The 12,500-nt window shown below is 38.4% G+C and overlaps 1 protein-coding gene and 1 long non-coding RNA gene across 6 annotated transcripts in view; one reads left to right on the forward strand and one right to left on the reverse strand.

Annotated features, from left to right (window-relative positions):
- The first annotated feature begins 2,047 nt into the window (after positions 1 to 2,047).
- gatad2b (GATA zinc finger domain containing 2B) overlaps positions 2,048 to 12,500 on the forward strand; it is a 90,534-nt gene continuing 80,081 nt past the window's right edge. For all 5 annotated transcript variants that reach the window (XR_015945220.1, XR_015945219.1, XR_015516024.2 and 2 more), the window contains exon 1: positions 2,048 to 2,160. The gene's annotated coding sequence lies outside the window, so the exon portion shown is untranslated. The remainder of the gene's footprint in view (positions 2,161 to 12,500) is intronic.
- Positions 2,050 to 9,591, reverse strand: LOC148679836 (uncharacterized). The gene is made up of 2 exons (XR_015945454.1): positions 6,148 to 9,591; positions 2,050 to 5,836 (listed from the first exon to the last, which is right to left on the reverse strand). It is a non-coding gene; the product is annotated as an uncharacterized LOC148679836 (long non-coding RNA).

Below are 12,500 nucleotides of genomic sequence, written 5' to 3' on the forward strand. Positions count from 1 at the left end.
AGGTGTAGACAGAAGTGAGTTATTAATGCACTCCATATTGCAGTGAGTCACTGAGCTCGTGCCTTGTATATCTGCCGTAAACAACTCGAGCCGCCGCTAGAGGTCTCAGCCTCAGTGTTGACAAACAATAAAAGAGTTCTATGTGAACATCAATACATACCAGCTCCAGTTAAAACGCTACGCGGGTTTATGGTGGACAAATGTTGCGATATGTCACTAATCTCCTCTGCTTTGTAACACGGAGACATCTCCCGTTCACCGGAGAGCGACTGACGGGACAAAGCCGCTGCGGTCCCATATAGAGTCTACAGTATATGACGAGATACAGTAGGCTATCATACAGTGAGTGTAAACAATACCCGGATGAAGAAACGCTGCATGCAACATTCATTTCACGGCTCTTATGTTACTGTATATACACGTGCAAGCAAAAAAAGACTTTTATGTTCTCTTCGTAAAAATTTTGTTGAAGTGTTTCGCACCTTTGTTGCACTCTTAGTGTTGTGGGCTGCAACAATGCATGCATGTGTAAGTAGGTCAAGAGAATCGTATTGTTCATTCAGTGTGTGCTACTGCCCCATCACTGAGTCGAATATAAAAATAAATGAGAGCAAGAGAAAGACGGATACAGGATTATCTCAAGTGCAATGCAAATAATATGTATTTTGCTGTAGGAGACTGCTTGGCATGCTGATATCACTATATTTTTAAGATGTTTATTATCTGTGGTAGATTGCTTAATCACTGTGTCATCATACTGTAGGCTGCCACACATTGTTTTCCTAAAAATACAAATATTTTGAAATTGTTGCATTATTGAAACTGTTAGAATAATAGTTGGAGTGTTTTAAAACGAATCTAAGAGTTATACATTATTATCATTAACATAATATCTTATTTAATATTTTTACATTTAGATTTTGTATTTTCTTAATCATACAAATGATCAAATCTCCACCTGAGTTTTATCTTCAATCTATTGTTATGAAGATGTTTGGTATGCATCTATAAATCCCAACTAGGCTACTGCAAAGCATTGACATTTAACTCGTCTTTTTGGAAGCATGCCGACAAGTTGTGGGTGGTGTGGCACTGAAAAAAAAAATTTGAGCTGGTCACCAGAAGGTTTTAACCTTGTAAGAGCCACGACTAATTCACTGAGCATGTAAACGCACATGCATTATTGCTGTTATACTGTTGACTATATAAACTGGGTGACATTTATTGATCACCGGTTATGGCAATAACATCATTTTAGGTAAAATGTAAAACATTTTTGAAAGATCATTTAATAAGATAAACAAATCTATAAATAATGTGTTTAAAGTGAATTTCGCATCGTGCGATATCTTAAAACAAAGTATACTATAATATAATAATTACATCTAATATGCATTGCAATATACATTTTAGAAAAATAAATAAATCTAAATACAAAAAAAACAATCTTTTATTGATTATTATGATTGAATTGGAACAGGAATAAATCACGATCATACATTTCAATGCTTGCAACATAATCCTGACTAATTAGGATGGTTTCGGTATTTGTTTAAATAAATCATTTCCACGATGCTTCAGACAATGGCAAATCAAATCTCGCCCGAATCCCTCCAGTCCACGTACGCGGCCTAAAATCAACCATTAAAACAACAAATCTGTCGCTGCGAGAAAGTACTACGGTCTGTTTCGCTGCTCTGCAAGTTTTGAAAACGTCTGGAAGAATGTCCAAATGTTGCAGGCGATCGGCGCGATTTCACACCACAGCGGTCCTCAAAATGCTCCAGTCGATCGGAAAGAAGAGCGAGTTAATATGGCTGTCCACAATTTATCTGTCAGTGTAGTAAGCTCGCCTTGCGCTGCCGACACGACGCGCATAACAACCCATTTAGTTCCCATCATTTCAGAGCTTCTTGTCCCCTCCCCTCCAGACACAGACAACAACATACACCTTAATAGGGGCGCGTCTCCGACACAGCCGCCGACCAATAACCCGTCTGTCTGGGCAGAGACCAAGGGGATGAGCGCTCGCCGAGGCCCAATCAGCGCTTTTGTGTTGCCTGCCGGTGCCGGGGACTGGTCGTGAAGAGCTACAGCAGCGCTTCAGGATCGGAGAGTGAACCCGGAGCCAGAGGAACCTGAAGGGTAAAGGCGAGTCAGGTGAGTCCGGGGATTGACGCGCGGCCTAGCCGGTATCCGATCGGATTGGGGAATACTCGAGCTATACGGTTTATAACCGTATCCACACGCGAATGGGCTGTAATTCGGCGTGGATGAATGGGTTAAACTGCGAATAGGGGTTTTGAAGGAGGCTGCTGAGCAGCCAGACAATAGCATAGCGGATTTTGCGTGGAAAGCAAACACGCAGCAGTTTAAAGTGGCTTGGCTAATACTATTAAAATGAGCTCGGGATTGCGCCGTGGCGTATCGCACATCGAGCGGCTATTTCAAGAGCGATTCCGCTAAAAGCCCGTCACATTTAGCAGGCAACTTTGACAAGTTTACTAGCCAAAGCGGTATTTTAAATGTGTGAAACGGCTTTCATTGTTTCATCTGGTGTCTCTAGGGGTTAACCCAGATTGGCGGAGAAAGCCTCGCGTCCTCCCGGCTGTAGCTACAGTAGTGCAGTAGCAGCTCAGACACAATGAACAAAAAACAACATATACACAAATACAGCGCCATCTAAATGCACCTAACGCTCGTATTCCCGTTATATCAGGCGAAACGGGCTGTTTAGTGAGTGTTTTGGAGCTGTTCTGGGGAGCGGGCTTTCACTCTACTGTGCCGAGGGCACACGGATGGTGTACGGTGAGCCTGTACAATTAGAAAAAAAAGATGTCGAAAATGCATCAGCCATTTACGTAAGTGAGGACGTTCTCTCAACTTGCTCCATATGCACGCAAATGGCTGCCCAACACTTGACAGACGTAAGAGTGAAATCTAATTCCAGCGTGAATGCAGGTATTGATCGAAGCCAACAGGGAGTCACTGATAATCGGGGGGAGATGACGTTTAGAAAGAAACTCTGATCAATGATATATGCGCTCTGTTATTCGTTCTCTGCAGACACGTCCAAAGTGAGACAGGGTTTACTTTATAGGCTTTATATAGTCAGAGGCTTACTCTAGCAATCTGCTTTGCAGAGTTTGGCCCCTGAAGATTTTTTTTTTTCATGGGCATTATGTTGCTAGATGACAGTAGTTTGTTTTTGGAGACTTTTTGCACATATTTTTAAGTAAAAGTGCACTTGACTTGACATAACTTATTTTGGCAAATTCATGTTTCTTTACCTCCCCAAAGTATTTTAAACACATTTTTTGAACATTTCCAAAAAGTTTTATATTTAAAAATAAAAGTGCACTATGTGGATTGGGTCCACCACTCATGTGTGCTGCCATGTTGAGATCATGTGACCTGCTGTGTCATGCAATGCAGCCAAACCGTTGGGTTCCCAATGTAAAAATCCCATTCATTTTCTCCACAGAAGTGATTTGTGACCTCAACTCAAATTTAAAGACCAACCTATTGTGATCTGTGAGGTTGTGAATCAGTAGAAGTGCATTTGCTGAAGCCACCAGTCTACATTATTTCAACTGATTTAAAAAAAATCACATTTGACAGGATGAATTCTGTTTAAAACTACATTACCCATGATTCTACAAAGAAATCCCCCCTAATCAGAGAATATACAAGGCAAAAGAACTTTAATGAAACAGCCAATGACAGTCCGTTTCCCCTACACTCTCACGATCATGTTGTAATATCTGTACGTATATATAAGCATATTTTGCAATAATCGATTGTAATTATCAATAGATTTTATTTGGATTGTCTTTCACAGTGCTTCATAGAATCAAGCTGCATTGATCTTCCTCATTAATGCGACGAATGTACCTTTCGTATTTTGCTTTAAGTCAAAGTTTTTGATGCGATTCTCCTCACAGCTGGTTTAGATCATGAAGTGTAACTGTTTAACAAAGACTTTCAAATCCCTATGCAAAAAAAGTCTGCTATTAATAGTCTGAATTCAAAAATAATAATCATTATATGGCCGTATCGTATAAGGCTGAGAGAGACGCAAATAAAGTGACAGCTTGGATATAAGCGTCGTACACCAGTTCAGTTGTCAACATAGCTTTAAAGCCACTTTTTTACAGCTAGATAAATGTAAACAAAAGCATTACCTGGTGCACCTTTTAACTTCTAGAAATCATTTAAGTTCCGAGATATTTTCATAGCATATATGAGATTTTCCCAGTTTGACAAGTGGCAAGAGAGAAAGCTCTGCACCTACTGTTATTAAAGCCACTTATGGTTATTGTTCAGAGAGAAAAAGGTCCGTTCAGAAGTCACCGAACACGTACTTCTCCGAGAATTACCCTGGTGAAATCCAAATCGCACTAACGTCTGATGCAAGTAATCTGTGTAAACAACAGAACTGTGAAGCAGAAATATTTTTTTTAGCAAGTAGCACATCAAATAAGCGCCAATTGGAGTGTTTTCTGCTAATTTCGAAAAAAGGCTGCTGCATACTGTGAGGGGCGCCCCACTAGTGTTACATCCTCAAGAGGGGTCCAAACAATGTTCTTATTGACTGTTTTGCTCAAAGGCATTTTGTGTGGACCGTTCCCCCTCCTCCCCCTCAGGCGGAAGATACTTGGCAGCGTGGTATTTATTTTTCTACCTTTTTTTGGACTATTCATCACTTTAGTCGGCGCGCCCGAGCTTATGGCCATCGCCTGTGAAGGGATTTTATGCAGTTTGTTCTCTTTAATTTCCATGGTGCATGGGCACCTTATTGCTAGTGACTGTCTGGTTTTGTTAAGCCCACGAAACCTGTGAAGTGCGGTGCCAGGTGATAAGATGGAGTACACTGAGCTGAGCAAAGACTCAAGTTATCAATGTAGATTTCATCATAGATCTGTCACGGTTTAGAGGTAGCTGTTTGAGTACCTGTTCTGCCTAGACCTGCTGCACAACAGATCTTATGCTAGAACAGGTGCTTTAACAAAACACTGGCTTTCCCTTGCTGAATGCATGCTTTTTTTCTGTAATATAAGGCTATATTAATGTATATTTGTTAGATTTGACGAGATAATTCACACAAAATTTACATTTTGTGATGATATAACCAGTTTTTTCCAATGCTTGTATGAGTTTTGTTCTTCTGCTGAACACACACTTAAAATATGCAGATCAGTGTGGATCACATTATTCAAAACATCTTTTTTTTGTGTGTTTACAGCAAAAAAAAAAAAAAAAGGTCAACAACTTATTTGTAGGTAAATGGTATTATTTTTGGATGATATGATTTAAACTAACAGGAACAAATAGTCTTAAAGAAAGTTTTTTTTGTGTTGTCATGAACGCGACACACAGTTTGAATTGTGAATGAATGGAGAATGATTGACAGGTGCAGTGGAGGAAAGCGCTGAACTGTTACTGAACATGAATTTAACCTCGTAAATATTCATCTGTGCTTCACATTAAACTATAGAATGGCTTCAGAACATTTAAGATGTAGTAGGCCTACATGACAACTTTCTAGTGCCTTATAATAGGCTACCTTCATGGCTTTTGTTGGCTTATAAACACAGAATACAGCACAAGATCGGTAGCAGCTATCCGATACTCGATCCAGCAAAAATATGCAGTATCAAACCGATATCCGATCCAAGTATTGGGATCGGTACATCCCTAAAAATCTTTAAGTCAGTGGTGGACCACATTCTTCAAAACATGTTTTTTTGTGTGTGTTCAGCTGAAGAAAAAAATGTCAACAACTTATTTGTAGATAAATTCCTTGATTTAGTGATTTGGGATGATATGATTTAAACTAACACAGTGGTTCTCAAACTGTGGTACGTGTACCACTACTGGTACACAGGCTTCCTTCTAGTGGTACGCGGATGAATGCAATATGTATATGCAACACACTTTTTAAATTTATCAAAAATTATGCATATCATATGACATATAGCCTATATTTCTGGGGTAATCTGCCACGTTTTTTAACTGTGCAGAGTTGCAGCTGCTTTACTGGGCGTACTACGCTACTGTATATTTCAATACTGCTCATTTTGGTGGTACTTAGAGAAACTATTTTTTTTCTGAGGTGGTACTTGATGAAAAAAGTTTGAGAACCACTTAACTAACAGGAACAAATGGTCTTGGAGAAAGTTGCTTGTGTTGTCATGAACGCGACACGCAGTTTAAATTGTGAATGAATGGAGAATGATCGACTGGTGCAGCAGTGGGATGCGCTGAACTGAACATGAATTTAAGCACTTGAATATTCGTCTGTACTTCACATTAAACTATAGAATGGCTTCAGAACATTTGGCATGTAGTAGGCCTACATGACAACTTTCTAGTGCCTTAAGCCTGGTTTATACTTCTGCGTCAAGTGACCGGCGTAACCCACGGTGCAGGCAGCGCGCGTAGCTGTGCATTTATACTTCTGCGCGCTGTCTCTGTTGGTCTGCATTAACACTTCCGAAACTCTAATTGGCAGTGAGGTGTTAATGTTCCGCTGTGTCGAGTTTCTTCGATGCTGTTTTGTATTTCCTGAACAATTCCGGGATGTACAAGTTGCTCAAACTCGCTCATTTTGAGGCAGGAACCGGCGGACGTGCAACAACTTTAACTATGAGGTAAACACAAAACAAAACTTTCCATCCGGAGCTCCTTCACGGGACTCCACACTTGTAAACAATCGCTCCATCAGGCTCGCACCATTCATGCGGCTCTCGGTCCCGCCCAGACTCGTCAGCGCTACCAAGCCGACCAATCACAGAGCTTGCGCTACGCATCATTGCAACGTGTAGTTACATTTTTTGAGAGGTGCACGTCAGCGACGGCCACGGCGAAGGGCTATGCGTCAGCACTTTAGCATACGCTGGCGTTTGACGCAGAAGTATGAATCAGCCTTTACAATAGGCTAACTTCACTGCTTAGTTCGCTCATGAACACAGAATATAGTGCACGTGCAAGATCAGATTTGGATTGGTACCAGATAGCCGATACCCAATCCAGCAAAAATATGCGCTATCGAACCGATATCCAATCCAAGTATTGGCATCGGTGCATCCCTAGTTTCTTTAGCTCCATGTAATGTCAGTGAAGGTCAGTGTTCATTCAGGGCAAAGGTGTTTTGATTTAAATTTCGGTATAGTTTTAAATTACGGCTGCACGATATTGGAAAAATTTAATTACTCTATTTTTTTATTTTGCGATGTATATTGCGATACATTTGCATCCCCATAAAATCTAATAAACAATCTAAAAAACTTTTGGGGTGCCCTGACACATTTTCATTGTTGTTTGTGCTATTTGTAGTGCATTTCTGTATTTGCATGTGTTGTATTTTTATGCATGACTATCTATAAACGCTAAAGCCGCCTTTTCACTGTACATGACAAACGCGAGCGCCAGAGCTGAAGTCATTAATTTCCAATGGAGAGTAGTCTGGGAGCTGCGTGTAGTTCCGATCATCTCTGTATGCGGAAAATTTAGATCCGATTTGACCTGCAGGTAATATTTGAACTCCTGCGATTAGACCATATTAGAACAGCCAGCCGGATGTGATGTTATTCTAGTGTTGTCCAAGCAGGACCAAGAGTTTTTTCATTATTTTTGGAATCAGAAAAAAGTCTATATTAAAAAAAAAATCTATTCATAAATGAGTAATTAAAAATATTTAAGTTGTCTCCACATTCCCTCCAAAATTTGTAGCGGTTTATGAGTTTCTACTATTCATTTATTTATTCATTCAACCATGGTGAACGCATGTAGGATTTTTGCACTTTATTTCGGACACCGCGAGAATCAGTTTGTCATCTATGGTTCACGACAACACTGAAAATTCTGTGCGACTGCCACAAGGTGGCGTATTTTGACAGTCGTGTCCAAACATCGTGTGCAGTGGAAAGGCGGCTTAACAGTATTCAACTACAGTAACTGAATGTTACAAATAATTTAATAAAATTAATCCAAAGTTAAGGTCACAAATGGTACAATTTCTTATACCTGAATGTTTTTAAAATCATTACACAATCACAGGAATCAAAAACACATGCAAATGATTAAATTATAGTACAAACTCAACATTGCAAATCCTGCGATGTGACTATTGTGATCACATTGCGATATCGATGGACAAATTATATTGTGCAGCTCTATTTTAAATGTAAAATTTCTCATTTGGCCACATTGGTTCACTGAAACATTGGAATGCACACAAGTAACTATATAATGGTAAAATGTTTTTCAGATTATTAAAACACTCTTCATCCTAAGAGCAAAAAATGGTTGTGTAAACAACACTAAAAGGTTCTTTGAGGATCTTGAAATGGTAGTCAGACTGCATCACCGCAATGCTCTTTATTTTAAGAGTTTCTCTATTACAAATAAGAAAAGCATTTCCATTAAAACACTCAAAATAAAGAGAGTTCTTCAGTGATGCAATAGAATGGTAGTTATTGGAGTTTCTCAATAAAGCTTTTAGTAAACAGTTTTTTTTACAGAACACTTTTTTTTCTTGGAATGCATTTTAATAATCTGAAAAAATTATATAGTTAGGCTGCACAATATTGGAAAAATCTATCATTCTTTTACGATATCAATACAATTTTTACCAGATAAAGTACACAATATTCGATCGAATCATGATAAAATTTATGTCGATAACAGTGATAAGCTCTGGACTTTTTAAAGCCAATCGCACTGCAGAAGTATACAACAATGGGAATCTAGAAGTGTGTTGATATTAGAAATGCATTGAATTTTCTGCCGCTAAACATTAAATCAGGTTATGCTATTTATTGGACCCTCTCATTTTTGTATCTTCAGTCATTGTTGGGGTACTCTTTTAAATGTGGAAGCATTAGCAACTGATATCGAAATATACATAAATCATTATCGTTCAATATGGAAAATAATTAATCGAGATTGCATGTTTGCCATATCGCCCGGCCCTAGATAATCTGAAAATCTCTATTTGGAAAAAATGTATGCTAGATCGATTGGGATGATTCTGCAGTGGGAGTGCATCTCCATAAATTCTTAATAAACAGTCTAAAAACTTTTTGGGGACCACCGACACATTTTCAATGTAGTCTGCTATTTGGAGTGCATTTCTGTATTTGCATGTTGGAAGTATTTTCACGCATAACAATCTATAAATACAATCAAGACAAAGACGCAATTAAAATAAAGTGTTTTATTATTACCCCGAGGCTAACAGTATTCAAGTACAGTAACTGAATAATAAAATTAAAAATAATTCAATAAAATTTATCGTTGTTGAAGTTACAAATGGTACAATTTATTATGCCTACATTGACAGGCATCAAAAACACATGCAAATGATGAATTATAATCCAGACTCAACATTGCTTATGGTCACGATGTGACTTTTGCCAATGATCACATTGTGATATTGATGCTTAAACGATATTTTTTGCAGCCCTATTATATAGTTTAATGTATTTTAAAGGTTCTTTGTGCAACCGTTGATACCAATATAGAAACTATTGATAGCAATGAGACTTCATTCTCTGGGGAAAAACATTTTAAAAACTTGTCAGGATTAAAAAAAAAAAAGAAGTGTATTCTGCAGTAGTGTTGTCAGGTTTTAAGTTCGGGACCACTTTGTTTGTACTCTATAAACAGTAGTAAACTGATAACCTTTACGTCCAATTGCAGTCATTTCTGTTGAGCATGTGATCCCAATGGCCAATCAGCGGTGTTTAAGAAAGCACTTACATGTTAGTGAGAATTAGACAATTAAAATCTCAGTTCTGATTGGTATGGAAGTTGATACTTTTAACAGTGATCTTCTGCAGAATATAAAAAGTCATATTAAGGTGGTCAAATGCTCTTTTTTGGTTGATTATGTGTTTTATAGGGGAATTTTAAATACAGAGACAGCTGAATATAGATATTGTGTTATTTCTCGTTTAACTCAACCTCAGTTCAATCATGGGATGGTCTACAATAAAAGATCGTCCCATTGAAGAAATCTCAGAGAGAAATCGCATTTAGAACTGGATATTGACTCTTGGATCAGAAAGAGTACTTGACTTGGCGGGCTTTCAAGCCTGCTGAATGGTCAGAAAAGGTAGTGTTTGGAATTAGCAGTGCCCCTTTGGCAAACGGTTTGAGTAGACACAACAAAACGACTTGCTCTGTAAACACGCGCCATGAGATTTACGGCAGTGCAATATGATGATGTGGACCGAAGTTGTGCTAGTTTTGTAAAACGAACCCTCACTGCGACAGTCCTGAGAGGCAAAGCGGGGCATTGACACTCAGATGTCCTCTCATTGATCTCCTACCCTTCAACGCACCTTCACTGCTGCTTTAAAGCCAGGTGAAACGAGGAGGAAATGTTGGATTTTTGGTGTTTGTGTGATAGTGGGTTTAAAAAAAGACCCTCAGGACCAAACTGTCAGGTCCAAAAGGGGTTGATTCATTGGCTCTTGGGTAAGCTAGGGGCTGCAGTGTGCCCTTTCCCCAGATAAGGCTTATGGGTTTTGGAAACAATATGGCCACATGTCTTTTGGCTTTATAAAAGCAGGGTGTAATGAACAACATCATTACCCCAAACATTTCCATTGACATCATCGTGAAATTAGCCAGGCAGATGCTTAAAGGAATGTTTTGATTTGTACTTGATTTGTGGTTTGAAGTTATGGTTGCGAATCTCAGAAATAAGTAACATGTGGAATGGGGAATGCATGTACAATGCGGACATGGCGCCGAATAAATCTACGTTATTTCTCAGCCATCCTAAAGCACTGAAATGCAGCTATTCCCTCAAGAAAATCCATGCTAGCCATTTAGCAAAAAAGCTAGAGTGCGATGATGCAAATCCAAGTCTATTGTGAAGTGAATTTGACGTGCAAATGAAGCATATCCAATTCACTTCACAAACGTGGATTCACATCGTCGCACTCTAGCTACGTTGCTAACATGGACTTAGACACGACGTTGAACAAATCTACTCTTTTTTTCAGCTTCTCTAAAGCACATAAACAAAGCTATGCTCTCAATAAAATCCATGTTAGCCATTTAGCAATGAAGCGAGAGTGCGATGATGCGAATCCACATCTATTGATAATCGAATTTGACGCGCGAATGAGTGCATCTAATTTACTTCACAATAGACGTGGATTCACATCATCACACTCTAGCTACGTTGCTAAATGACTAACATGGACTCAGACACAGTGCCGAACGAATCTGCGCTGTTTTTCAGCCTTCCTAAAGCACATAAACACAGTTACTCTCTCAATAAAATCCATGTTAGCCATTTAGCAATGAAGCTATGATTTTGACCTCTATTGTGAAGTGAATTTGACGCACGAATAAAGTCCATGCGAATCCACGTCTATTGTGGAGTGAATTTGACGCATGAATGAAGCGGCTTTGACGTGCGAATGAAGTGTATTAAATTTATTTCACAATAGATGTGGATTTGCATCATCGCACTCCCGCTTCTTTGCTAAATGGCTAACATGGACTCAGACACAGCACAAATTAATATACGCTGTTTTACAGCCTTCCTAAAGCACATAAACAGCTATTCTATCAATAAAATCAGTGTTAGCCATTTAGCAATGAAGCTAGAGTGCGACGATGCGAATCCATGTCTATTGTGAAGTGAATTTGATGTGCGAATGAAGTTAATGCGGATCCACGTCTATTGTAAAGTCAATTTTATGTGCGAATAAAGTGTATCAAATTCACATCCCAATAGACATGGATTTGGATCATCGCACTCTAGCTCCGTTGCTAAATGGTTAGCATTAACTCGGACACGACGCCGAATGAATCTAATCTGTTTTTCAGTCTTCCTAAAGCACACAAACACAGCTACTCTCTCAATAAAATCCATGTTAGCCATTTAGCAACGGAACTAGAGTGCAATGACACAGATTTATGTCTATTGTGAAGTTAATTTGATGCGTGAATGAAATGAGTAAACTCAAATAGTTTACACGTCTGTTTACGCACAAATATCTTGATTTATTTGTGTCTGGTATGAACAGTATTTACACTCCATGGGGATGCATGAAATAACAGCATTGTAAGAAAGTTACGATTTTGAAACACTGAAAAAAATAAGGTAAGTGGATGCAAACAATTTATATGGGGTGAATTGAAACAGACAAATTCAATTTAGCAATGCTCAACTAGCTTTGTTTAAATTCAGCCGATATAAAATGTTTGCAACTCTTTCAAGTAAACCATTTTTTTCAGTGAAGTAGTGTTAATTGCATTTTATTTTTATGTTTGACTGGTAATTAATAGCTTTTGACAAGTGTTTTTTTTATCATTTATTAATCATAATTATTGTACGTTTCTAAATTTGTAATCAAACATTTGCCCTTAAGATTTAAATAAAATGAGAAATAGGATCACGTAAAATGTTACAAATCTTCCTTTAAATGTGCTCAATAAAGGAACTATTAATTGGTTGAATTTACAAAAATTGT

This window comes from Danio rerio, chromosome 19, assembly GCF_052040795.2.
Source record: "Danio rerio strain M-AB ecotype USA chromosome 19, GRCz13ab, whole genome shotgun sequence".
NCBI lineage: Eukaryota > Metazoa > Chordata > Actinopteri > Cypriniformes > Danionidae > Danio > Danio rerio.